This window comes from Columba livia, chromosome 1, assembly GCF_036013475.1.
Source record: "Columba livia isolate bColLiv1 breed racing homer chromosome 1, bColLiv1.pat.W.v2, whole genome shotgun sequence".
In the NCBI taxonomy this organism is placed as follows: Eukaryota; Metazoa; Chordata; class Aves; order Columbiformes; family Columbidae; genus Columba; species Columba livia.
The window spans coordinates 21,449,546-21,474,920 of NC_088602.1; the positions used below are offsets into that span (position 1 = coordinate 21,449,546).

Sequence of the window (25,375 nt, forward strand, 5' to 3'; positions counted from 1 at the left end):
TTAAAAAAGGTTTTCTAATCACTTAAATACCTTTCTAAGGAGACTGCTTGTTTTCTGTTGGAGTTTTGTTTTGTTTGTTTGTTTGTTTAAATAAAGGTTGGTATCATTGTAGCTGTGTAGGGTCCTCATGTTTCTTTTATTGTTTCTATATTGGAACCTACATTCTAGCTGCATGCTTAGTAGCTGCTAAGGCAGTGAGAGAACTCTGGCAGAAGGATTGATGTGGTACACCAGGACTTCATTTTTTGCCCTAAAGTTGTCTGAAAGTTCCAGTTACCTCTTTCTCCGTTAGAGGCTGATTGCAGTTCCGCCTCCCAGACAGAACAGCTGGCACATCCACACTTCTCTCTGTTTGGGCACTTCCCAGTTCTTTAGGACTGTCAGTGTGAGGTTCTGTGACTACCTCACAGTCGTAAAACTCTTTTCTGCTTTCATCTTAATTTTGTAAGCATTGTAAAGGAAATGGAAGACGTGCGGCAAATGGTCTATAGCAGCCAAATTCTCAGCATTGCTATAGTTTGAGTAATTTATGAAAATTTTTAGCTTTAGCTGCTTTGAAGTCTGTAGATTTCTCAAAGCGTACTAATTTGTGAAACTTTCTTTTGGAGACTTTTTAGTGTAAACTTTCAGTGGCTTTATAAGGTTCCTTTCTTACAAAATGAATATTCTCCTTCTTTTAATTATTATTAAATTTATTAAGTGAAACATTGAGGTTTTTACGTAACTCATACAAAAGACTATTGTTTCTGATTATTAACCCAGAGTAGCACAGATGTACTAGGCAAACTTTTGGTGATTTCACTCACAAAATTATACTTCACATTTTTATTGTTATGGTTAACTGTGATAAAAATTATCTTAACAGCTCTGTAGAACCCAGGATTTTCTAATGACTGCAAATGACTAAGGCATCTGTCTATAATAAAATAAAATTTACAGGTATCTCCAAAGGCAAATCACCAGGACTGCAGTAACTGGGATGGACCCAACTTGCTGAAAAATTTACACTACTCACATTCAGGAAAGCATTAATTTTGAGAATTGAATGTTTTCTCAAAAGAATTATATTTATGGATCCTTACTAAGGCAGGTAAAAACAAGAACTGTGTTTAATTGCCTGAGAGTGGCTTAGGAATGAGGTAGGAGATTTTTTATTACTTGACATTGTTGCAGATGCTGCACTGCAATCTACTTAATACAGAGAAGCATCCTTCAGAGGTGGCCCCTTATCAGTAGTGCTTCTTCTGCACCAAACACACAGAGTATGTATCTCAAAGTTTGAAATAATTATTGTTTGTGAGGGAGCAACACAGAACCTTTACTGTGTTGATAATTGAAAATTACCATTTCAATAAGACAAAAAAAAATCACGCACAGCTTATTTATGCATAATTATCTTTTGGGAATGTGAAATAAATATATTTTTTTTTAACTTTAATTCATAAGAAATTGACACACTGTTAGCTGCCATATGTGTCCATCTGTTTGTCTTGCTATTTTATTAGCTTATGTTGCTAACTAGGTCCTTTACCCTCCTCTGGATCTATTCCCTGAGCCTACACAGAACAAACCGTTCATTTTGTGTGGTATTTCCAGTAAGAGCATTTGAAAAAAATATATATTTAAAGGTATTTATATCTTTCATAAAGGAGTATAAGCAAGCATGTTAATTTTACTGTTTACTAAGCATGGAAGTAGGATTATGAATCTGTCTTTACGCATCATATTTATTTTCTTAATATGCCATGTAAAAATTTATATAGCCCAAAATATTTTCTGTTAATTATATTGGTTTTTTATTATAAACGGGTATATAACACTCATATTGTAAGTTCAGATTAATTATATTGACAAAAGAAAGTAAGCTATCTAAAGTATAGGCTTACTTTAAGAATATGCCACAAGTAGAAATAATAGTACAAAACAAACAAAATCCACTGATGTAATTCATGAAGCCATACTAATATGTTTGCTGTATCTTTTTGGAAATCGTCTTGTCAGATATGGACCAAACAGGTAATTACATAGACTGGAGTTACGTGAAAATTTAAATTTATGCTTATACTTATGTTTGCCAGTGATCCCACTGCAGTCTAGGAAGTACAAAAAAATACATACTCTAATTAATGTGCATACCTCTGCAAGACTGTGACTTGAGACACCAGCTTTGTCACTGTAATTTGGAGTAACACAGTATAACAGCTAAAACTTTCCATTTAGTTTCAAAATTATTTAATGCATCTGTGAATGTTGAAACTGTTTAAAACTTAAAGCATGCGATCTATGGTATTTTGTCTGGCTTAGAGTGTAAAGTACAGATGTGCGGTTTGGATAGACTGACTTGTTACTTAGAAAAATCTATCAGAATACTTCAAATTTTAGAGAGCATTCACATAAATGAGATGTTTTCTTAATTTCATTAGTCTTATCGAAGTGAAGGGAATATAACCTAGCTAATCAGAATTGCCTACATACCATGCTTAGTGCATACCATTTCATATGTATTTCTCTATCCTGATCAATGTCTGTTTGATGACATATATATTTGTTATACATAGATCCTAATATGATTTGTCCATTTTAAGGCATGGTTTGAGGATTAATCAAGACTGCTCACATAGTTATCTCAGATTATTTGAACATGAGCAAGGAAACACCATGACCACCACCAATTTCATTAGCAGAAGGCAGCAGCTGGTATTCACCAGAGGACCACTGACTGGCAATGAAAGATCTATTAAATCTGTTCTTTTGCAGAGAAAGACAAGGGAAGGATACAAGACCTTCCAATATATGGGGATATAAAATGCTACTTGAGCAAAGGGGCACAATTAAATTCAGAAGAAACTCCTTTTATCTGTTGGCCTCTCCTGTAGCGGTTACATTGTATGATTAAATGAGTGAACTAATTTCCTGTATCATCCTGCAAAACGTGTTACTGGAAAATGTTGAGTGTGTACAGGTTTGTTGCTCAGAGAGCTGGTCTTCCAGATCTTAAAGGCTGCCCTCCTTATCCTGTAACTTCCGTGTTAAGCATTAAGAGCAGAAGTGATACCTGCCTACAGCAGGCTGTCTATTAAAACAGCAGCCTCCCAATGCTCCTTCATGGTCTGTCTCTAGTGGCAGTGAGATTAACTCCATTAGCTGATGTCAGAATAAGGTCAAACTTTCATACAGTACTGCACCACCTGCCCTTGTCCTGGTCTCTCTGTGTATGCCCTTCACATGAAGCATCATTACAGTCTGCCCTGAGGATTGAACAACTTCTCCAGCGAACAGTCCAAACACATTTTCTTTCAACTCGTTCCAGTTTCTGGATACGTAACCTGAAGGTGAGTCATTGTCTTCACCTTTTTGCAGTCACCTGGGCATCCATGTGGCTGCAGAAAGAGTATTCCTGTGTGCTGCTGGATGCTGAATATCACAAATGCAACATGTCCCTGAATTCCCAGTCTTCAACGTATGGTGTATTTAGAGACCCCATTATGAAGATTAGTATGGCTGGAGGTAACTTCTCTTCTAGCCCCAGGTGTCAAAATGCCTATCCCTCCTTGATTCAGTCTTAAAAATTTAGGAGAACACAATTATGAAAAAATATTGCTTCCTCTTCCTGTACCATTCTTTGGAGAAAATCTGACTATAGTATTCGCCAGATCTTTTCTTCTTGAACTGTTTCAGTGGCACAAATTAACACCATCCTTTTTGTTTACTCTGTCCTGTGGCAACCAGGAAAGACAATATATATATTGTCACATGCACCCAGGTAGGTATCAGGCTATATGTCTGTTTTTAAAATCACAGAATCACAGAATGTCAGGGATTGGAAGGGACCTCAAAAGATGATGTAGTCCAAACCCCCTGCTGGAGCAAGAACACTTAGATGAGGTTACACAGGAATGCATCCAGGCGAGTTCTGAATGTCTTCAGAGTAGGAGACTCCACAACCCCCCTGGGCAGCCTGTTCCAGTGTCTGTCACCCTCACTGAGAAGAAGTTTCTTCTCATATTTAAGTGGAACCTCTTGTGTTCCAGTTTGAACCCATTACCCCTTGTCCTACCATTGGTTGTCACTGAGAAGAGCCTGGCTCCATCCTCGTGACACTCACCCTTTATATATTTGTAAACATGAATAAGGTCACCCCTTAGTCTCCTCTTCTCCAAACTAAAGAGACCCAGCTCCCTCAGCCTTTCTTCATAAGGGAGGTGCTCCACTCCCTTAATCATCATTGTTGCCCTGCGCTGGACCCTCTCCAGCAGTTCCCTGTCCTTCTTGAACTGAGGGGCCCAGAACTGGACACAGTGTTCCAGATGTGGTCTCACCAGGGCGGAGTAGAGAGGAAGGAGAACCTCTCTCGATCTACTAACCACCCCCCTTGTAATACACCCCAGGATGCCATTGGCCTTCCTGGCCACAAGGGCACAGTGCTGGCTCATTGTCATCCTGCTGTCCACCAGGACCCCCAGGTCCCTTTCCCTTATGCTGTTCTCTAGTAGGTCATTCCCGAACTTATACTGGAACCTGGGGTTGTTCCTGCCCAGATGCAGGACTCTACACTTTCCCTTGTTATATTTCATTAAATTTTTCCCTGTCCAGCTCTCCAGCCTGTCCAGGTCCTGCTGGATGGCAGCACAGCTTTCTGGCGTGTCAGCCACTCCTCCCAGCTTGGTGTCATCAGCAAACCTGCCCTCATCCAAATCGTTGATGAATATACTGAATAATACTGGCCCCAATACTGACCCTTGAGGCACTCCACTAGATGCAGGCCTCCAACTAGACTCTGCCCCATTGACCACGACTCTCTGGCTTCTTTCCTTCAGACACTTTGCAGTCCACCTCACTATTCGGTTGTCCAGACCGCACTCCCTCAGTTTAGCTGTGAGGATGCTGTGGTAGACTGTGCCAAATGCTTTACTGAAGTCAAGGCAGACCAGATCCACCACTCTGCCATCATTCATCCATCTTGTTATGTCCTCATAAAAGTCAATGAGGTTGGTCAAGCGTGACTTACCCTTGGTGAAGCCATTGACTGCCCCTAATGACCCTCTTATCCCTGATATGCCTTGAAATGGCACTAAAGATAAGTTGTTCCATTAGTTTCCCAGGGGTGGAGGTGAGGCTGACTGGTCTATAGTTACCCGGGTCCTCCTTCTTGCCCTTTTTGAAGACTGGAGTGACAAATGCAGCTTCATACATTGTTTTTCTTCTTCTGGGGCTATTACATAGAAAGCAGCCAAGGAATATTAAATTATATAAGAAGTAAGAACTACTAGCTGTTCATAGTAAACCAATATGTCCTTGACTTTAGAAAAAGCTTAAAATCCAAGGACATCAAGCACAGTTAATCAGAAAAGAAAAATACATTATCTGCCAGAGCTTGTTTGAGAATATAAAAATTAAATGATCTGGTATTAATGTTTTTACCAAGCTCAGAATTTTAAGAATCCTATGAGGCAGGTAAAATCAGTTCAGGTCCAACAACCCCAATTAAAGAAAAAGAGCCCCAAAGATATTTGCACATTCTGGAAGTCTGAAAGGCTTGGTACTCAATACTTGTATGTTACTGGTCATCCTTTAAGGCTACTTCTTATCAATATTCCAGGAGCTGGGTCTCTTTAGCTTGGAGAAGAGGAGACTGAGGGGTGACCTTATTCATGTTTACAAATATGTAAAGGGTGAGTGTCACGAGGATGGAGCCAGGCTCTTCTTGGTGACAACCAGTGGTAGGACAAGGGGTAATGGGTTCAAACTGGAACACAAGAGGTTCCACTTAAATATGAGAAGAAACTTCTTCTCAGTGAGGGTGACAGACACTGGAACAGGCTGCCCAGGGGGGTTGTGGAGTCTCCTTCTCTGGAGACATTCAAAACCCACCTGGACACCTTCCTGTGTAACCTCATCTAGGTGTTCCTGCTCTGGCAGGGAGATTGAACTACATCATCTTTTGAGGTCCCTTCCAATCCCTGACATTCTGTGATTCTGTGAAACATGAAGGATACTTCCTCAGAAAATGCTGCGCACAGTACAGATAGCTCTAAGTCATGGTTAAACTGGCTGTGCAGGTGATTATACTGTGAATAAAAGGGTCTATTCTGTTTTGTGCAGTAGCTGACCAGAACAGCACTCTTTTACACTGATTTTGATGCTTATCTGCTTTGAGGGGTTAAAAATCAATAACAGATTAGGTGAGAGTCTGTCAGACACCTTTATTTTAGGAAATGGACATTGAATTTCTGGAAGTTGTTTCCTGCTGGAGGGGGCGGTCTGTGGCTTGGCTTTCTGTGTGGTCCTGCTGCCGTTTACTGGCAGGTGATGGACAGGGAGTTTGACTGTGCAGCTGAAAATGAAAGAACCTGCCTGGGTACCATAGTGATCCAGAGCATAAATGAGGTGATCATACAAAGTACGATGCAGCTGTTCTCACTTTAGCCAGTGCAAATTTAACTAAGTGTAAAGATGTGAAGTAAAATGTTTTGACTAAATAACAAGGAAAAATGCTTTTAATCATAACATCTGTTACTTTGACTAGTTACTCTGAACCTTTCTACAAATCACAAGTTCAGTAGAGGCGAAACTTAGGCGTTTGTTGATGATGTTTATTACTAAAATCAAAGCAATTTTCTCCTGTTTTGCACTACAAGATCAGCTGCATATAACCTACTTCATTTTGTTGCCCATTTCTGTACTTGACTTCTGTTCATTTTTTTTCAAAACAGCCTGTCAGAATGAGATGCCCAATTATAATAAACATTGTTCCAGCTAGCACTCCAGAAAGAATGTTAAGCATGCTTTTATTCCTTGTTTAAAATAATTCAGCTCTTTATTTTCAAGTATATTCTAAATTTGCTTAATAAGGTGGGGTGTCAGATTCTTAAAGGCCGCCAAGATCATTAGTTTGCATCTGTCAGTTTTAAGTCAACAGTTTTACTATGGTTACTCTGCTTGCTGTGGTTGCCCACAGCTCAGCCTTGTGGATAACCCTTCAGAATACTAGATAATTACACTATTCCCATAGCTAATTTATGTGTTTCAATCAAATAAGAAATAGCTTATGGTCTATTCCCTGGTTGATTATAGCTTCTTCTATCCTAAAAGGGTTACACTTATCATTTACTTGCTTATGCCAGATGGCAAGTTCCTAATTAAATACACTTCTCCTGTGCCTAATTTTTCTGCTTGCATTTTGGCAAAGCTAAAATCTCAGCAGGGCCAACAGATTGTTGGGGGTATATTATTAACATTAATAATTGTTATTTTTTCAGTCTTTGTGGTGAATGATAATTCAAAAATATTGGCTGGATCAAGGGCAGTGACTTAACCTTTGGTACTAAGGCTCTACTTCTATACAATTTCAGGTCTTCAAACCAGTTTCTTAAAAATTATTTGCCCTACACTTCTGTTCTTGCTCTTTAAAACTGAGTTTCTTCCACAGAAAGTCAGGGCACAAATTGCTACTTTATTATGGTGGTTGGTGAGAAAAGTGGTTTGTCCTTCTCCTTCCTTTCCATTGGGGAAAACCTCAGCTAAACACTGAGCTTCCATAGTCTGTCTGATGAGGACGATCATCTTGATCCAGAAAAGTGACTCTGGATTAAGTACATCAGTCTGGCATTCTTAAATATGGTTCAGTACAAAGCCTCCATGGAGTGATCTCAGGAAATAATCAATTAAATTATATTTTTAAATGTACCTTCATTTTGTTAACCAAACATTGCCCAGGCCTTCAAGGTGAGGAATGCTTTCTGTGAACTGTTTTGCTGGGTTGACTCTGTACTGGTACAGTACAGATCTGAACTGACCTTACCAGTTCAGAAGTGAGGGACTTGGACTTGGTTCCAGAGTGAAAAACAGAAGCACTACAAAATACTGTGTATTTCTAGCTTCCAAAATAATAGCTTATGTATATGTGGTTTAGGCTGCTTTATAGCACTAAAAATGCTTTTCATTGTGCCTTTTCTCACTCTCTCCCCCATTTTTGGTATTTTAAAACACTGAGATTTTTTTTCCCCTGACATTCTTTTAGTGAGTCATAGTGTGTAGCATGATTTTGAGTGCAAAATTAAGAACTATCGACTTCAGAACACTTTTACGATAGCGACTTGTAAAATGGAAAACCATTAATCATTCATTGTTTTACAGCATGGTTTTAAAGGAAAAATAAAATACTTCGGGAAAATGGCATTTTCTTAGCTACCAAAAAAAACACCACAGGAGATAATCAGTATTGGATAAAAGCTTTTCCTACACTGTCCACAAGAAATTGTTTCATTCAGTAACAGTGGAAATACATCTGATTTCAGAGAACTGGTGATTTGGTTATAATGTGCCGTATACTGTGCAAACTGTTGAAGCAAAGTGTATCCTTTTGTCTGTTAGCTAATTCATCGTACTGCATACAGTGCGAATGTGAATGAACAGAGGTGGATAAGCAGATTGCCTTACTTGGGGGGCTTTTTGTTCTTCTTACTTGCTGTGTTCTATTAATAAGAGTGGCTGAATCAGGTAAGACCTTATGGAAGCAGAGAAGGTTGGTTATTGCTTTAAGGACATAGGAAAATACTCCAGAAAGAAACTGATTTCAGAAAACAGAAGTTTACCAAGGAGTAAAAAGGCAGAGAAAGTCACCAAGGGTCTGGGAGCCCGCAGCTCCAGAGGAGCAGGCAAGAGGAGAAACTGCCGCAAAGGCCACAGAGCTGCAAGTGACATTCCACAGGTGGTAAAATGGAAACCTTGGTTCTGGAGGAAACTTCAGAGTTTTCTGCAACTTATAAAATTACTGAGGGGCCAGACACCAGGCCTGAAAACAACGATTCTCTTTGAACAAAGAGAAATGGGCAGGAAATGGTTTGTTTATAAGCCGTCTTCTATTTATATTCTGCCTCACCTGGCTGCTTCCAGGTTCTCTAACAAAAACACAGAAACAAAAGTTATATTTTATAGTGTAATTGAGATTTTAAAACTTCTGGTTTACTTGGAGGAGATCACTGTAAAGGAATGTTTTAGGTAGACCCCCCCTCAAAGTTCTGGTTTATATGTGTAAATATAAAGACAAATTGTTTAGAAATAGATCATGTAAACTCATGTAACTTTCTTATACAGCTGAAGTCTTCATTATTCCTCTTTTTCTTTTACACTGAATTTTCATGAGAATGTGTGAACAGAATCAATCATATAAAACAAAAACATTTTAAACTTCTTTTTGTCTAGATAATTGCTAAATAAGAATATCAGTTCTGTATATGCTTCTTTTGCTCACTTCTTGATTTATACTAACATCCCCATTTCTCTTGAAGTAAGATTTAGTTGGGTAAATGGTCACATTTACGTACTAGCTAAGACATACCTGTGTTTTAACTCCTCCTTCAATTTTATTTTTTTCTGTTTCATTCTGTTAGATTTTAAATTTTAGTTCATTATTTGGAAATACTTCTGACATTTTTAAAGCTGTACCTGTGCAACAAAAGAAATGAAAGAATTTCTCTTTAGAACTCATAACAAATGATTAAGAATGTATTAGTTTAAGTTATACTAGCTAAACAGGCAGTCTTACTCACTCTTTCTGTTGGAGCATACATACTGGTCTGTAGTGTGACCATCCTACAATAACTTTCTCCAGTTGTTTAACAGGGAAGAAGTGTTCCATCTTTTTATCACTGTTATTGATGACTGCAGTTGTCCTTCTGTGAAAAGAATTTAATAGTCAGTTGCTTCAAATATAAAATTGCAATCCACTAAAACTTTCTGGGCATTGAGTCTTTTTGGGGAATGAGCTCTGGGACCGTGGTTCCTGTTATACTGTCCTGGCCAGAGTACTGTAATTTTCTTTTTGGAAAAGGAAACAATTTCCTTGCATGTCTTAACTCTAATGCTTCCTCTCTGGGAAGATGCGTGCTCGTACTGAATGGAAAAACTATCCTAACTAATGAAGTAGGCTCTGAATCAGAGGATTTAAACAGAGTTTTAGATGCTTTTATATGCTTCTATTTCAAGTGCAGATTAGATACACCTGCTTTATTATGCTAGAATTAAATATATATCATATTACTGAAAAGTAATATTTAAAGCTAAAAGAAATGGAGACACTTTTCTATCTCTTGATCAGCTGTACTTCTGATATATCTGTGAGTAGGGAAGCAAACAAGAAAAATGAAAGGAGATCAAAGAAATAGAAAGAAAGGAAGGAAAAGAGAGTGGTAAACTCGTAATATTCTTTAGGGTTTGTATCTGTACAAACCTTTGTGTAATATGAGAATATGGGTACAGACGCAGTCCTATTTAACCTATTTTGCCATGGAGGGAAAGTCATTCAGTGTTTGGTTTTATACAGCTGCCTATACTGGGTTACAGCCATGTGTTTCACTTGAATGCTTCGGAGTTCAGAAGGCAGAAGACTACACTATCCTGTTTGGGATGTTTAATGGGGTTGGGGTTTTTGCTTTTGTTTTTAGTGAAGGACAAGTGATGTAAAAGGAAATATTATGACCAAAGAACACGAAACATGGTTCTTTATTGATTGCCAGTCCTGTTGGCATCTGTTGTATAATAGATGTGATTTGACATGCTTTACAGAATACAGCTGTAAAGATACTATTCTGCCTGTCACAGAGTGCTTGCAGATGGAGCTGTGAGTAGGTGCACAGTAAAACATATCCTAAAATAAAAATCCCAATCCAAAACCAATGAACCTATTAAAGTGCTTTACTCTGCTCTCCTGTCCAGAATAATGTAGAGTTTCATGTAAACCAAAGTACACATTTCTTGTTTACTTCCTGAGAAAATCTAACAATTAACTTCCTCAAGCCAATAGTAGTCGAATTTCATGCTTAGGAGAATGCTTAAATTGTACCAGCCATGCAATAGGACAAAATAATTCCAAATCTGCTTGGACATTTAATGTTTTGTGTTTTTTTTTCTTCTCATCAGTATTAAGTTAGGCAACATCTTCTGCCTTTAAGATACTACTATAGCAAGGTCTCTCCCTTGTGCCTTCCAGTTTGCATGCAAGCTGCAGACTCCAAATTAGTCTTTCCCTCCTCAACTCTTAGAAAGGGTCAACAAACCTGGGCCTAGTTGTTTGCTTGTAGAAAAGCAATTTGTCCCATCTTACATCTATCCCAGTTCACCTGCCGGGCTCATCTTTGCACAGAGTATAGCAGTGAGCACAAAGTACATACGCAGCTTTTCACTGGCTGCCTCACTACTTAACCTTTTTAAAGGATTAAACCCACAGAAATGAAATAGTTTTTAATCAGATTGTGTGAAGATGCAAATCCAAGCAGAAGTTAGTGTTTAACATACCCCCCAACAAACAAACAACAACAACGAAGCAAGCAGCAACAATAACAAACCACCTAGCTTTCTGTGACAGTTGGAATCTGGTTTATATGAATTTGTTTTGTGCCCAAGTTACTTTGAAAAGAGAGTGAGCAGAGCTGGAGAACAGGAGGTGAAAAAGGTTCCCGTTCTAGAGCCACTGAATGTGCTGGGGAGGAGAGTCTACATGACAGAATGTGACAAAAGGGATAGAGAAAGAGGAGTGTGGCAGCCAGGAGCTGGGAGATGGCAGCTGAAGCAGAGATTGAAATACTGCTGAGATGAACAGGGAACAGACCCACAGCCAGCTGTTTGTGCTCACAGATGGAAAAAATTTCAAGAAACAAGACATAAGGACCTGCTGTGCACTGACACAGTTGGATACTTATTTATAAGTCCTTTTATTTTTATCTTGTCTTGCATAGTCATTTTCAGGTTTTTCTGGTTTAGTTTGTTTATACTCTAATAAAACAAATATTCTGAGGTTTGGAGCTGTTTTGAATCTCCTTATACATATCATTGTAATGGAAAGAGTCTGAAGAGCTCTCCCTTAAAGCCTTGTATATCTGAGAGTCCTGTGTTTATATTCCAAAAGGTTCCCATTGGAGTAATTTCCACCTTGTTTCAGTAACTTTTTAAAACAATTACATTTTTATAGCTTTAATAGGTGCGACGGTAACTTTCAAATGTTTCTTTTTATATGTGAAAGATTAAGTCCTCCTTTAGCTCACTGTTTTACTCAAGTTTGGAAGATGACATGCCTTTCTAGATGTTCACCATAGCTCTGAATCCATAAATGGCCTGCCGTCCTATCCCTTACACATTTAAAAAGCACATTGGACATAGTGAACTCCAAATGGTCTGGACGGAAACAAAAACTTGTTTCCAACAGTTCTTGGTTCATGTCATGTTAGAGCCTCTAACAACAGTGGGAAGTCAGGACAACTGGAAAAAATATTTTGAATGGTGATTATTTTGTTGCATCATTATAGGTATATATTTTGATGTGAATTTTACTATTTTCCCAAACTATGTCCCATTTTGTCATTAACATAAATTGCTTTTGCTGTAATGCCTGACCTTTCTGAACCTTTATCAAGGTATCTTAATATTTCACATGGCAAACCTTCTGTTTCATCTGGAGTTATACATCCACACAACCTAATTTGAGCTATATTTACTGTTTGCCACATAATTATAGTTGTGCAGGATTAGAAGACTTCTTTAGTTAACTCCATTATTAACTATCTCTTGCAATGAATATCTGGGGATACAAGAGGCTTTGGATATCTTCCATGTTTTATTGCAGTTTTTTTGTTGTTGGGGTTTTTTTGTTTTGTTTTAGTTGGTTGGATTTGTTCGTTTGTTTTTCTGAAGAGGGAGTGTGACTGACTAGGTTTAGACCACAAAGAGAAAGATGCTGCAAATGAAGTAAGAGCATGATTTGAGTTCTAGCCAGATACTCTTCTGGCTGCACGCATGATCTAAGAAGCTATTTCCTGACTACAGTATATAAGCCTCTATGGAAACATCCTGCCTTTTGACAAATAGAGAAGAATCTAACATGCATAATTTAAATTTTTAGTTTAATAATTACTGACTTCTTTTCCCTGGTATCCAGTGACAGGACGCATGGGAATGGTTCAAAGTTGCAATGGGGAGATTTAGATGGGACGCTGGGAAGCATTTCTTTACCAAGAGGGTGGTCAAACACTGGAACAGGCTTCCTGGAGAGGTGGTCGATGCCCCAAGCCTGTCAGTGATTAAGGGACATTTGGACAATGCCCTTAAAAACAGGCTTTAACTTTTGATCAGCCATGGTCAATCAGTTGGACTAGATGATCATTGTGGATCCTGTCCATGTGAAATGTTCTATTCTATTCCTAAAATTTCTTTTTATAATTAACTGTAAAATTCTTGTGTAGTACTTTATTTCTAAGATGAACTCTGTTTTCCACAAAGGCTAGAATATTCTTCTTTTGCCCTAAATGCCCTTTGCTTAACAAATCCTCATCAGACTCTTTAAGCTTGTCACAGACTTGAAAAATGAATAAGCTAGAGAAGGCTCCAGGGAGACCTTACAGCAGCCTTCCAGTACCTAAAGTGGATCTATAAGAAAGCTGGAGAGACATGTAGTGGTGGGACAAGAGGTAATGGCTTTAAACTGAAAGAGGGGAGATTTAGATTAGACAGAAGGAAGAAATTTTTTCGCCATGAGGGTGGTGAGGCACTGGAACAGGCTGCCCGGAGAAGCTGTGGATGCCCCATCCCTGGGAGTGCTCAAGGCCAGGCTGGATGGAGCTTTGAGCAACCTGGTCTAGTGCAAGGTGCACATGGCAGGGGTGTTGGAACTACATGAACTTTAAGGTCCTTTCCAACCCAAAACATTCTATGATTCTGTGAAGTTGACAGGACCAAATGGCTTCTGTGTCTGTTGTAGTTAGATGAATTAGTTAAACTGATATGTGATAGTCTTTGTCTACCATTTTGTTGTCTTGTACCCTGAAGGAAGGATAAGTAGGTATTCTTAAAATCTTGTAGGTATACACAGAATTTTTGGTCAAAATTTAGTATTTTTTTTCTCTAGAAAGCAACATCTTTTAATGGCAGAATATTCAAACCACAATATCTTTTTCTATTGTTTTTTCATGATGTAAGTTTGCCAATAGTTCTAGTTAGTCAGGTGCTGGTATGAGTGGACTCGGACAATGTGGAAGATAAATACATTTTCTTAGTTACCTTTCCAGGACTAAGCTGTCAGTCATTGACTTTCAAAATCCAATTGAAAAGGAGGTTGGCAGGTTTTGATGAGGAATAGGACATCAGCATTCTTGAGCAGTGAAGATAATTACTTGACGGAGAGAAAGACTTAGTTTTTGTATGCAAGCAATGAAACACCATCATTTAAGTCATTGTTCATTGTACTAATGCATGGTAACGCCACATGGAATTTTAACATTGCAACAGAAATATTTTTTTATTACTTTTCACAGAGATTTTTTGACTAATTTTCATTTCTCATTTCCTGTAAACTGCACTGTCATGAATATTTGCAGTTCAAACAGGCATTGGGTGTCCAGTGTTTCATTTATGTTCCACAGTGGATTTCAATCCATCACTTGTAAGATGTTGTCAGTTAAAGCAGTTAGGAGAGCAATTCAGGAATATATCTTGTTCTTTGCCTATATTCATGACAATTTTTTCTTTGTCTTTCCATTCTTTGCATTTAAATAGGAAGACAGCTGCCTTCAAATGATACAGAACTCGCTGACAGTTGCTCTTGCTTCAGTCCTACTTCATGAGAACTTCAGAAGATACTAACTGAGGTATTTATTTGTTCTTTTCATTTTTAGAATTTCTACTTTGCAGGTATTAGATAGGTAGAAGAGCAGACGACAGACATCACAAATCTAGGCCAAGAAGAGTAATCATACATGGAAAATAACACAAAAGTTCTGTCCGTAAAGAGAGGTACCAGGTGATACAATCTAACCTCTTTCTATAGCTGGGCACTATTTTATAAATTGAGAAATTAAATAATTACAAATATGACAAAAGGAACCATATTAAAATGGAGTTAAAATTTTTTGGGGTCTTCTAGTTTTATCTGATTGTCTGCTTTTCTCCAGGAATGGACAGAAGATTTTGTAGGAAATCCCTGGACATGAATACGCAATCAACCTAAATAATGGCAAATAACGAACAGTTCAAAATTATCTGGCATTTATAGTTTTCTTCCTCTAATACTTAACAGGGAATTTCAATTAAACAAAAGCTTTGCTGTTAGCACTATATAAAAAAAATGCTTTCATCCTAGTTTATCTTCAATAAATCCATGAGATTAAATTTAAAAGCTGTTTTAAAGATATTGATAAATATTTTATTATGAGAAATATTTGTCATTTTTGTCAGATACCAGTGAATTAATTCCTTTGTATAGAAAAGAACTTCTGCATCTGTATATGTAAACAGAGTCTGATAAAGGATTAATGGCCACAGAATTCATAAAGGGAAAAAAGTATCTTGTAAGCCTGTGATCAGTTGGATTTGTGTCAGTCCTAAATTTATGATCTGCAGCTGTTAAATGTCTGATAGGAGCTTCATCTTTTAAAGCACGATAACAACGTGAGTACATGGCTAGAAAAAAATGAAACATTATGCTTTGAGAAATTAAATTGTCCAAACATATAAATGATGGTTGCAATGCTTCACATAGCACTGAACTTTTTTTCTGTAAAACTTACAGATGTATGGTGTAATGCTTTTTGATTTGTGGACAGCTACCAGCATAGATTCTAAAATATAGTAGGTTGAACAGAAAGTCTGTTGGTCATTGTGTAGTCAGTCTAATGTAAGCAGTGCTGGGCTGGAATTCTTGCTTCTGCATTTGAGAACTCAAAGCTTAAATGGCACTGAAAAAATAGGTCTCATAATTTCTATAAAATCATCTTAAAATATGTAATGCATGCAACATTTTAAATATATTTCTTGCTATATGTATGCATCTTTCTTAAATGCCAAGGATGGCTTAACTTTTTAGAAAGTTTGATAATTGTTAGTGTAGCTATTGTATAAAATTTATATGTGCTATTATAGCTGTGTTATAATATGTGTTTCCTTTTTCTAGAGAGACTTCAAATACTAACCAGTATAGATTATAGTTAAAGTATTCTTATCATTAAAAGTATTCAGAAAAACAACTACTAAAATTGAGTTGGATGTTACATATAGGCTCAGAAAATAAAGCAGACGTCTCTTTTGTTTCTAGTTTTGCATCGTGTTCTGTCAGCAACTAACTGTGGTAAGAGTTTTTACGTGCAAATTCTATGAAGTGCTGCATATTCTCAGATTTTAATAAAGCAGTTGGTGTTATGTGACCGGTTGGGCCATTGTAGTATGAATTATGGATTGGTTGTGTCTTACAGTGGGGCAGTTCATTTCTGGAGTCAGTACACAACCATTTTAGCAGTAGAATTAGCCGCTTATGTCACAGATTATAATTAGCTGTGTGTGTATGCCAGAGCAACAAGATGGAATGCAAAACACAGCCAAACATGTGAACGAATTTTCTTCCAGTGATATTTGGCCAGGCCTAAAATATCTTCCACTCCAGATTTGAAAGTAGTGGAAAAGTTAGACAATTCTCTCTTGGGAAGAGACTGGTTGTAGTTTATTCAGTAGTCCACATTGTTTCAGATCTCTAAGGTAAGTAACAATTTTAAAAATTTCTTTTTATATCTGTATTAAAATATTAGCATACTAATAGATGAATTGAGTGTTGTTTGTTCTTTTCTTATTAGATGGATGTATTGAGCTTCTCCCCCATCTGATTTTCTGTTCAGCACTTCAGGCTGATTCTCTCCTCATTTAAGGATCATGTTGATGCTTGTGTAATTTATTTTAGGACCTAAATTTAAATGCTCATACTTATATACAATTATTATTTTAGATTCTGACAGTTTAACTATGTTTATTTTTACAATTAAATGCAGTATTAAGTTGCATAGCTTAAACTTGCACTTGTATAATACCAAGAAGCTAACTTTTAGTACTTGTAAAATATTTTGCAATATCATATTTCTGTGCTTTTATAAATATTTGAAATAGCAAATCTCTGTTTTTCGTAGGTCTAAGTTTTTCTCAGTTTATCTATCACTTACTGAAAGTTAAATTTAGTCAAGAATGGATTTATGCTTCTGCTCAATACTTTTTGGCTTGACAGTGTGATAATGACCTTCCGTCTGAGGAGCTATTACCAAAATCAGTTCTAAGTTCTGTAAAGCATACTTGCATTAATATGGACCGTCCAGTTATGTGTATGCAGAACTCCTTTTCCAACTTTGTAATCTCCTGGAATTCAAATACATTTTTTTTTCTTGGATAATTTCACTGACTGAAAGCAAATTACTAACTGGGTATCAGTGGGTTACTGACCCTCTGTGGAGGGGTCCTAGGGAAATGTGCCTGATGTTGTCTGTGTTTGGCAAGATGAATTCTGGCCTGCGTAGCCACATTTAAATGAGTAATCTGCATGAGTGACAGTAGTAACTTTGTGCCATCGAGTTATTTAAGTTCGCAATCAGTTAAGATTTTTGAAGTTTTAGTTGTGATGCATAGTCAAAACTGATGCCACCTCATCTGAAATGAACGCCCGTTTATCTTCTAAACAAGTGTGCTATTCACATATTAGAGATAGATCTCCTTTCTACTATGTAATGAAGAACAAATGCTCCTAGAATACCACCAAAGGGTAAGAACAACTGCATGGTGTTAAATTAAAAATAAAAGGATCTAAATTAAGCCCAGCATTAGAGGAAGCCATTTAAAATCTCTTTTCTAAATGTTTACCCTTTTGCTAATAATGTGGAACTTCTCCCTGGTTAAAAGCAGGTTATATTTTAGTTTTCATTCATAAGCATAAGGCTCTACTAACAATATGAAGATACAATATTCATCCTTACTGTAATAGGTAATTATACAGACGTGTGACTATACTTTGTGTTGAGAATCCTCATGCAAGAATGTATGTCTTAAGCTAAGGGAAAAGAGGTTTGGAGGAACTGCTGAAAGAAATGGATGTATTGTATCACACAAACCCAAGCCTCTGTCGACAGGCATAGAAATGTTTGTTGTACAAAGATCCTCTTTCTTGAATAGCCTTTAAAAATTTATTCCTTCCTGTGAAAAGTAATACCTTTTACATGAGATAAAAGTCCCAGGTCCTGACCTCTTACAGGTTTTAATTATTTTCATGACTTGGAATTAAGTAAGCTGGATTTCCTGTGGACTTATTTCACAAGGTTGATTGTCTTAGATGTTTAACGAGCAGTGACTGAAGGTTTTCTGTAGCAGTGACATTTACAACGTCTTTCATACAGGTTTTCTGATATCTAATAAGGTTTTATTGCCCACTGCAGTCTCTCTGTGGACACATAAACGGGGTTTCTTCTTCTCTGTTCTCTCTCATTGTCAGAAACTTTGTAGGTATGTAGTGTTTCTGAGACCTCTGCTTGTCTGTTGAATTTGGTTGAAATTGCCCAAGAAGCTCAAAAGCTATTGTAGGACAGAGGGAAATAAATGGGAGACAGACAATTTAGACAGTGATATAGAATGTGGTTGCTTTCTTGTTTATTAAACGAGGCTAAAAGCATTATGGCAGTTTGGATAACAGTTTAGTTCAATATCCTGGACAAATTTTCAGTTTGGGTAACAATATTCTCACTATTTAATCCATCCGTAGCTTTGGCTACCTGTGCCAGTCTTCTCATTACACCTTTCTGTATATCTGCCAGAGGCTGTTTAACAGCTCCTGCATTTCATGCCATGGTTGGTTATGTTTCTGTGGTGGATGGAAAACTACTACTGTATAAGAAAGTGAAGAGGAATATACATTAAAGTACATTAATATTTTAAAAAAATTGAGTATGGTATGTGCTAAGTGTTGGACATTGCTGGTATTAGCCAAAAACCACATGGTTTTCACTAAGGCATATAATATGTTTATTCCTGTGTGTGTATATCCTGAAGGTTTTCTGTAAGAATCACGTATATATGTATTTTCAATAATGGGCTGTAGAGGTGGAATCGTGTAGTAGTAAAGCTTGTTGAAACCCCTCAGTTCCTCCTTGTTTATTTGCTGTGTGGTCAGTACTCTGAGGAAGAAAAGAAGACTCAGTACATTTTCTTCACATTAGTTTTTTTCCCCGTAGTGCAAGATACTAAATTTTACATGGGCTTTTTGCATCATTGGCTCATTAGTTCTGCATACTAGTGGCTTTCAGAAAAGGCTGGCTGTGTAGTGTCCATCAGCCTCTGTCAAAGTTTCACATAGGTCCTACTTTGAATTTCCAAGTGTGCAGCCTCTGTCACTGATGGCTGCTGATGGAAGGAGATGTGTCTGCAAAGTTCCGCTGCACCCTATTTCCTCAGTTTTGAGGAAACAGAGATCGAAGTGAGGGACAATAATAAGTAAGTAAAAAACATGTTCTTGTGACTCCAGACTGCTGAAAGCAGCATCCAAAGGTCTGGTCTAGTCCAGCTTTGAACTGGAACAGATGATCAGCAGAGGTCCATTGCAGCCTAATTTTTTTTGGCATTCCCAGAATTTGTTCAGAAATATTCTTCTGGATATTCCCTTTACTATTATTATTTACCTACTGGTCTTGATTACTCCACTGCTTCTCTTGCTAGCTGATCCAATCTGCAATGTGTCAGATTTAATGTCCACTTTCCATATGAGGAGGGCATTACAGTTTACCAAATAAGATATATCTGGGTAGTTTGGTTGCTAGCAGTATTCTCAAGTCACTGATGGATGTCCATAAAGTACCTGTAAATCAGTAAGAATTGACTGTAATAATGGATTTAATTTTACTTGGAAATAAAAGGAAGGAAAATGATGAATTCAGAGTTTAAATCCCAAAAAGTAACAGTGAGTATTACTTTAATATCAGCATTTCCTGTGAACTGAAAAGTCACAGGAGGATATTTGAGAGACTGGCAGAAAAGGCTGTTTGCCTGAGTGAAAGTTTCCATACTAGGGATAAGAAAATTATAAGATAGACTTCATAATGTAGAGGACAAAGAAATTGATTGGGGATTGGCCCAGGTGACATGGTGAACACTCCCAAAAGTCAGCATGGATGAGGCAGACAAGCCTGTGCCAGGCTTGGTTCCCTCCACATTCCTGTAACAATATCCTGATAAGCTTGTACCTCCATATTACACCTCAGGGTTTCTAGTCTATGTTCTGGTTCTGCAAAAAGACAGTTACATTTGAGGGCTAAAGAGTTGAAAGTTTACCCCAGAGGGCACCCAGGGCCAAGTTTTGTGTAGTATGGATGGATGTACTATAGAGTTTTATGGAGATGGAGCCAAACTTTCTGTAGGGTGGGCAGCAAGACCTGGACGGTCTTGGTAGTCCTATGCTGCTCATGCTACTTTTCAGGCTATTTTTCTAGGCTCAAAGGCTCAACTGGACTCAATGAAGATCCTATATGCCAAAAAACTTGTCTACCTTTTCAGTTCTACTGTTCGGTGTCACGAAAGATAATTCTTTTACCCACAAAACATTTATTCTCTGTAACATTCTACTTTTAGTTTTGTTGTGTTATGGTAGGTATTTTCCATTTAATGAAAGTACTGAAGAAGGCTTCTGAAAACTGTTATCTTGCTTAAACACAGAACTGCATTACATAATAGTATATTTCATTCTGCATGGTTTCATGAGTCATTTAATAATTATGTTCAATGCATGTGTGAAGATAATTCTTTCAAACAGAAATAAAGTTCTTATATTCATGACATTGTATAAGACTTTATTAATGTCATAACAGAGAAGAAACAGTTTGTAAGCTACATACGATAATTACCATTTTTGTTTATCTGAGTACCCCACATTCTTCTTTAACTGTGTATTTAATTCAAATTCTGTTGGAAACAATTTTCATGATCTGTGAAAAGCACTTGCCTTTTTAGATTTAGATTAATATATTTTACTAATCTTGCTTTTAGTTGAACATTTATTGAACTGATGGTGTTGTGATTCACAGTTGGTGATTTAACTGAGTTTAGTCATGTTTATGGAAGACAAAGCTGTGTCCCCTTAGCCATATTGAAAACATCTAAAATGCTATTTAAATTAATAACATTAAGATGACTTACCTTCCTATATCAGAAATCCTCAGGTATCTAGTAACATCTGACTTTAACTCAGGAAAAAATTCAAAGCTAACATTCAAAAAATCACCTAGAAATAAGCTTTGATTTGGGATTATTTAATAAGTAAAGCATATAAATTGCTAGAATATAAAATAATGAAAACAAAGGCAATAGAAAGCAAAATTATTCTCTCTTTCTTTGCTTTATCAGAAGTTTCCATCTTTTGCGAACTCTCCCTTCTCTTTGTGACTTTCTTCAGTATTTCTTGGGCACTTTCTCCCCATATTTTACAATCTCCACCTATGTCTTTCACATTTTTTCCTGAGTGTACGCACTACTTAACCTTTTTCTCTTATCCTCAAGAGTCTACTTACAGTATTTAATTGACTGTACTTAAATTATACTGTGGAGACTTTCTTTGTTACATGTCTGATGTCATATTTTGTTAGTTCACAGCTTAATGAAATGAGAACACTTAAAAGACGGTTTTCACGTCCTGAAATAGATTTCAACATTGTGGTAGATTTTAAATTTCAGCTGAATGTTATCCAGTATTTTCTTTTAGATTGAAGTAATAGACTTTAAAGCCATGAGGACACTCTTTACCTTTGTACACTAGAGACGAACAGAAATGTCTTAGTTGTCCTTATATTGATCTAAAACCTTTCTGACACATTATTGCCTTCCAGAAATGCGTGTAAGGTTGTTCTTCAACTGCCAGTTAAGGAAAGTATATGCTTCACATGTACTTCTGGGTTTTGTTTAATCTTCATTTATATTTACAGCTAATTGGAATATCAGCTGTGTCTTTCCTGTTGGTTTTAATCCAAGAAGTGGCATACTGATCAAAACCAGTATTTATACATTTTGCTATGTTCTTCGTGTTCTGTGTTCCTTGCATTGCATTATTACTTTGTCACGGTAGCTGAAGAAACTTGGAGTCAGCTGCTGCCTAAGCAGTTGAGGTCAACATCACCAAAAAAGGCTGCCGTAGTATGTCTTTTGATGATTTCCTTATGTGTCTAATACACATTTAAATTTATCTGGTTTTCCTCTGTGTAAGTAAAAATGAGTGACCAGGACTGCAATGCAACAGAAGCACATCAGTTTGTGTTCATTGATGTTTAAAATTCATCAGAAAAGGGCAGAGATTTAAAATATATAATGAGACACAGTATACATGGGAAAGCATTTTGCTTCCCTTGCTACTGAAAAGCAAAGTGAATTTTCAATTTTTAGTTTAGTTTTGTGTGACTTTTCAAACAAGGTACAGTTGTGACTTCATAGATGCAAGGTCAAGTTATTCTTCTTTCATATTTTTTAAAACTTACCTATGATCAATCACTTGAAGTGGAAGGGAAAACATGAGGATTAATTTTAATCTCTGGCCTCTGCATCTAGTTCCATTTCTTGTTTCTTTGGTGTATTTTCACTTCACTATTCAAAAAAAGTGTCACAGAATAGCAGTATGATTCCATTTACTACACAAAATCATTTAGCAAGGCTAAATAAAGAGCTTTTCAAGTTCCTCAACCAAAGCACTGCAGAAAGGAGTTAAGTTATCTGTTTTGCAATTGTGCTGAAGTCTACTGTGTGAGCTGGAAATAACAGAGTGCGACCTGCAAGTAGCACTTTCATAAAAGCAGCAGGAAGAACAGGAAAAAGAGAAAGGTTTATGCCAATACCTGTGTCTTTATATACTTAAATAGAGCTGTTTCTTTTTGTTCTCACAGAGAGTACGCCCTGCAAGCACTGAGTACACAAAATACTTTTCCTGAGAACAAACAACACTGAGGATATTGTTAAAGGACTTTTGCTAAAAGCTCTGTCCAAGCAAGACTTGCATTAGGAACAGTGTTTATACAAGAATCATTTTGACTTTGCTGGTGATCATTGTTATATCATAAAAAGAATCCTCTATCACACACCTAGAAAATAAAAAGATTTTTTTTTAAGTATTTTTAAATTAAAAAACATGTAATTGCTTTTTTTAAAAAAAAAAAGTATTATTTTAAAGTATCTGAAATTATTCTTTGTCTGATAGACACCCACAGAAGATGATGATAGCAGAGATTATTTCATTATATTTCTCCATCAGAGGGATTGCTTTCATTTCCTTCACATTTCTAAAGAACTTCAAGCCTTTCATTACGTTCAGCAACCCCATTGAAGATTATTTCCCCATTCCTCCTCCTGAGAAGCTTTGCAATTCTGGCACATCTGTCACACTTCCCCTAAGTATATAAACACCCAGAAAAAGGACAAGAAATGAGGAAAAACAAAGATTTAAAAAGTTTTATGCCTACCAGTGTTTTGAGATTCCTGGTGTTGTTTCCAGGGGAGAAAAACTGAAAGCCACAAAACTATCTTGGTTGCATTTAATGGTCCTTAAGAAATGAGATTTTGTACACAGAAACCTAATCTTCACTGCAATTCAAAGTGACAAACTACCAGATCCTGTCTGCAAAGTTTAACTTCGTGTGTTAAAGCAAAACTTTGTGGTATTTCTTTTCTTAAGATAACATGCATTGATGATAAAGGAGGAATTGAAAGTATGCTAAAAAACCAGTCTTGAAATAAATAAAAAAACCATATACCTTGTAGCGCAAGAGAAGTGTATTAAGATTAATCCAGATTTGCTGTTTCTTAAAATTGTGATGTTTTTATTTCTTTTCATGAAGGAATATTATTTCAATTCCAATTAGTATGACTTTACTATGTTTATCTAGAGAAGACAGGTTTTTTTTAACTACTATCAGAAATACTTGATGCAATGCTGTATGCTAGAAAGAGGTTAGATCCTTTGAAGCACTTTAAATTGTGGTCAAAAACACATAGCAAATCCTGTTTGTCATTTGGACAAATATGTAAACTCTGAAGTTTATAGGCAAAATAATTTTAGTGAAATTATGTACAATGCGGAATACCTAGTCTTCATGGAAAGGTGTTATTGCAATAAAAAATTGTCAATATTTTATATTAGCAAAGTTAATCTAAGATTTAATTTAGGTTCACCTTCTTATCAAAACAGAATAAGATATTTCATTATGCGTGTCAAGTATGTAAAATGTACTTAGTGTGTACAGTTCGAGTCAAAATCCACACCCAGCTTGTGCTTAGCTTCAAAAATAACTTTGTAATGATGAATATGCTTGCCAAAAACGAAGCCGAAAGTATTCAGGAAATATTTAGAGCATTATATTGGAAGGACAGATTGGATATATGCTCTCTGTCAAAAAAAGTTTGAGAGAGGATGAAAGTAACTCAGCATCGCAAATCATCAGATTATGGGTAGTAATTAAAAGCATGAAGTCATATTTCCCAAATCTGAAGTTGTATGCAAATGGACAAAATAGAAAAGATCGTGAACTCTGGCAGGTTAACTCTAAAAACAATCCAGCTGGGCAAAGATGTTTAAGGAGCAATTAACATCATAAGTGATGAGAAATCTTTCTTCACACAGGAGAACCACCAAAACCTGCCAGGTAGTTTGTATGGTAAATGAATGATAAGACTATAAAAAGAGTCGTCAGAGAAGGGAAGGAAATAAAAAGTACGCAAAATGAATTATTTGTGTTTCTGCTAACTGTGGAAAAAACTGAAACACTTTCTGTGCTAGAATCCCACTTTATGGTGTACTCATCAAAGGATCTATTTCAGATTAAAAGGGCTATAGAAAAGGCTTATCTATAGGGGACTTGCAGTTAAAATGTTTGGTAATATTTCAAAATCAGAGGATATTGACAAAAGACCTCTGAAAGAACTCAAGAATAAAATAAGTCAACTACTAATAGTGATGGAAGGCCAGCTCTGAAGACTGCACAACCCTAGATTAATTTAGATTGGAAAGGGCCTCTGGAGATTGACTAGCTCATCCTCCTGCTGTATTGGATCAGGGAGTCTATAGGAGACTCCCAGCAGAACATCACATGTCCTTAGATCAGTCCTTTGATCTTTCCCATAAGATCCTGAATGTCTCCTTTTCTGTTTCACCGCAAAACGGTGTGCGTTTGCCTCAGCCCTTGGCACATCCTGCAGCCCTCTGCCTCCCTGCCCTCCTGAGTGCTCATATTCCCCCATGGCAGCACTCCAGTCATGCGAGCTGTCCAAATGCACTTCTGGTGGGATCATCGCTCTGGATCTGTGCATGAACTTCTAATTGCTCTTGTCTGCCATGCTGTGTTAATTCACGTACAGGTGCTGGAGATGGACCCCCCAGTCACGCCGCTTTTCTCAGGAAAGGGAAAAGACCTTCTCCATCATGTTGTTCCCTGGATGCTTCTTTGCTGCTCCCCATGCATTCACTTCTCTTAAGACTATAGCTACCCTCTCCTGATGTACCTGGTTTAAAGCTTTCCTCACTAAGTTAGCAAATACGCCCTTGCCAAACTTGGTCAGATGGACC

General features: G+C 37.0%; 1 protein-coding gene across 13 annotated transcripts in view; it reads left to right on the forward strand.

The window, feature by feature from the left end:
- The window catches only part of SGCG (sarcoglycan gamma), a 133,748-nt gene that overhangs the window by 23,895 nt on the left and 84,478 nt on the right, over nt 1–25,375 (forward strand). For 7 of the 13 annotated variants that reach the window (XM_065050056.1, XM_065050034.1, XM_065050127.1 and 4 more), the window contains exon 2: nt 14,545–14,636. The gene's annotated coding sequence lies outside the window, so the exon portion shown is untranslated. Of the gene's footprint in view, nt 1–14,544; nt 14,637–16,362; nt 16,516–19,262; nt 19,279–25,375 lie in introns of those variants that run through there. The other 6 variants (XM_065050071.1, XM_065050136.1, XM_021286235.2 and 3 more) reach the window with 6 other exon arrangements.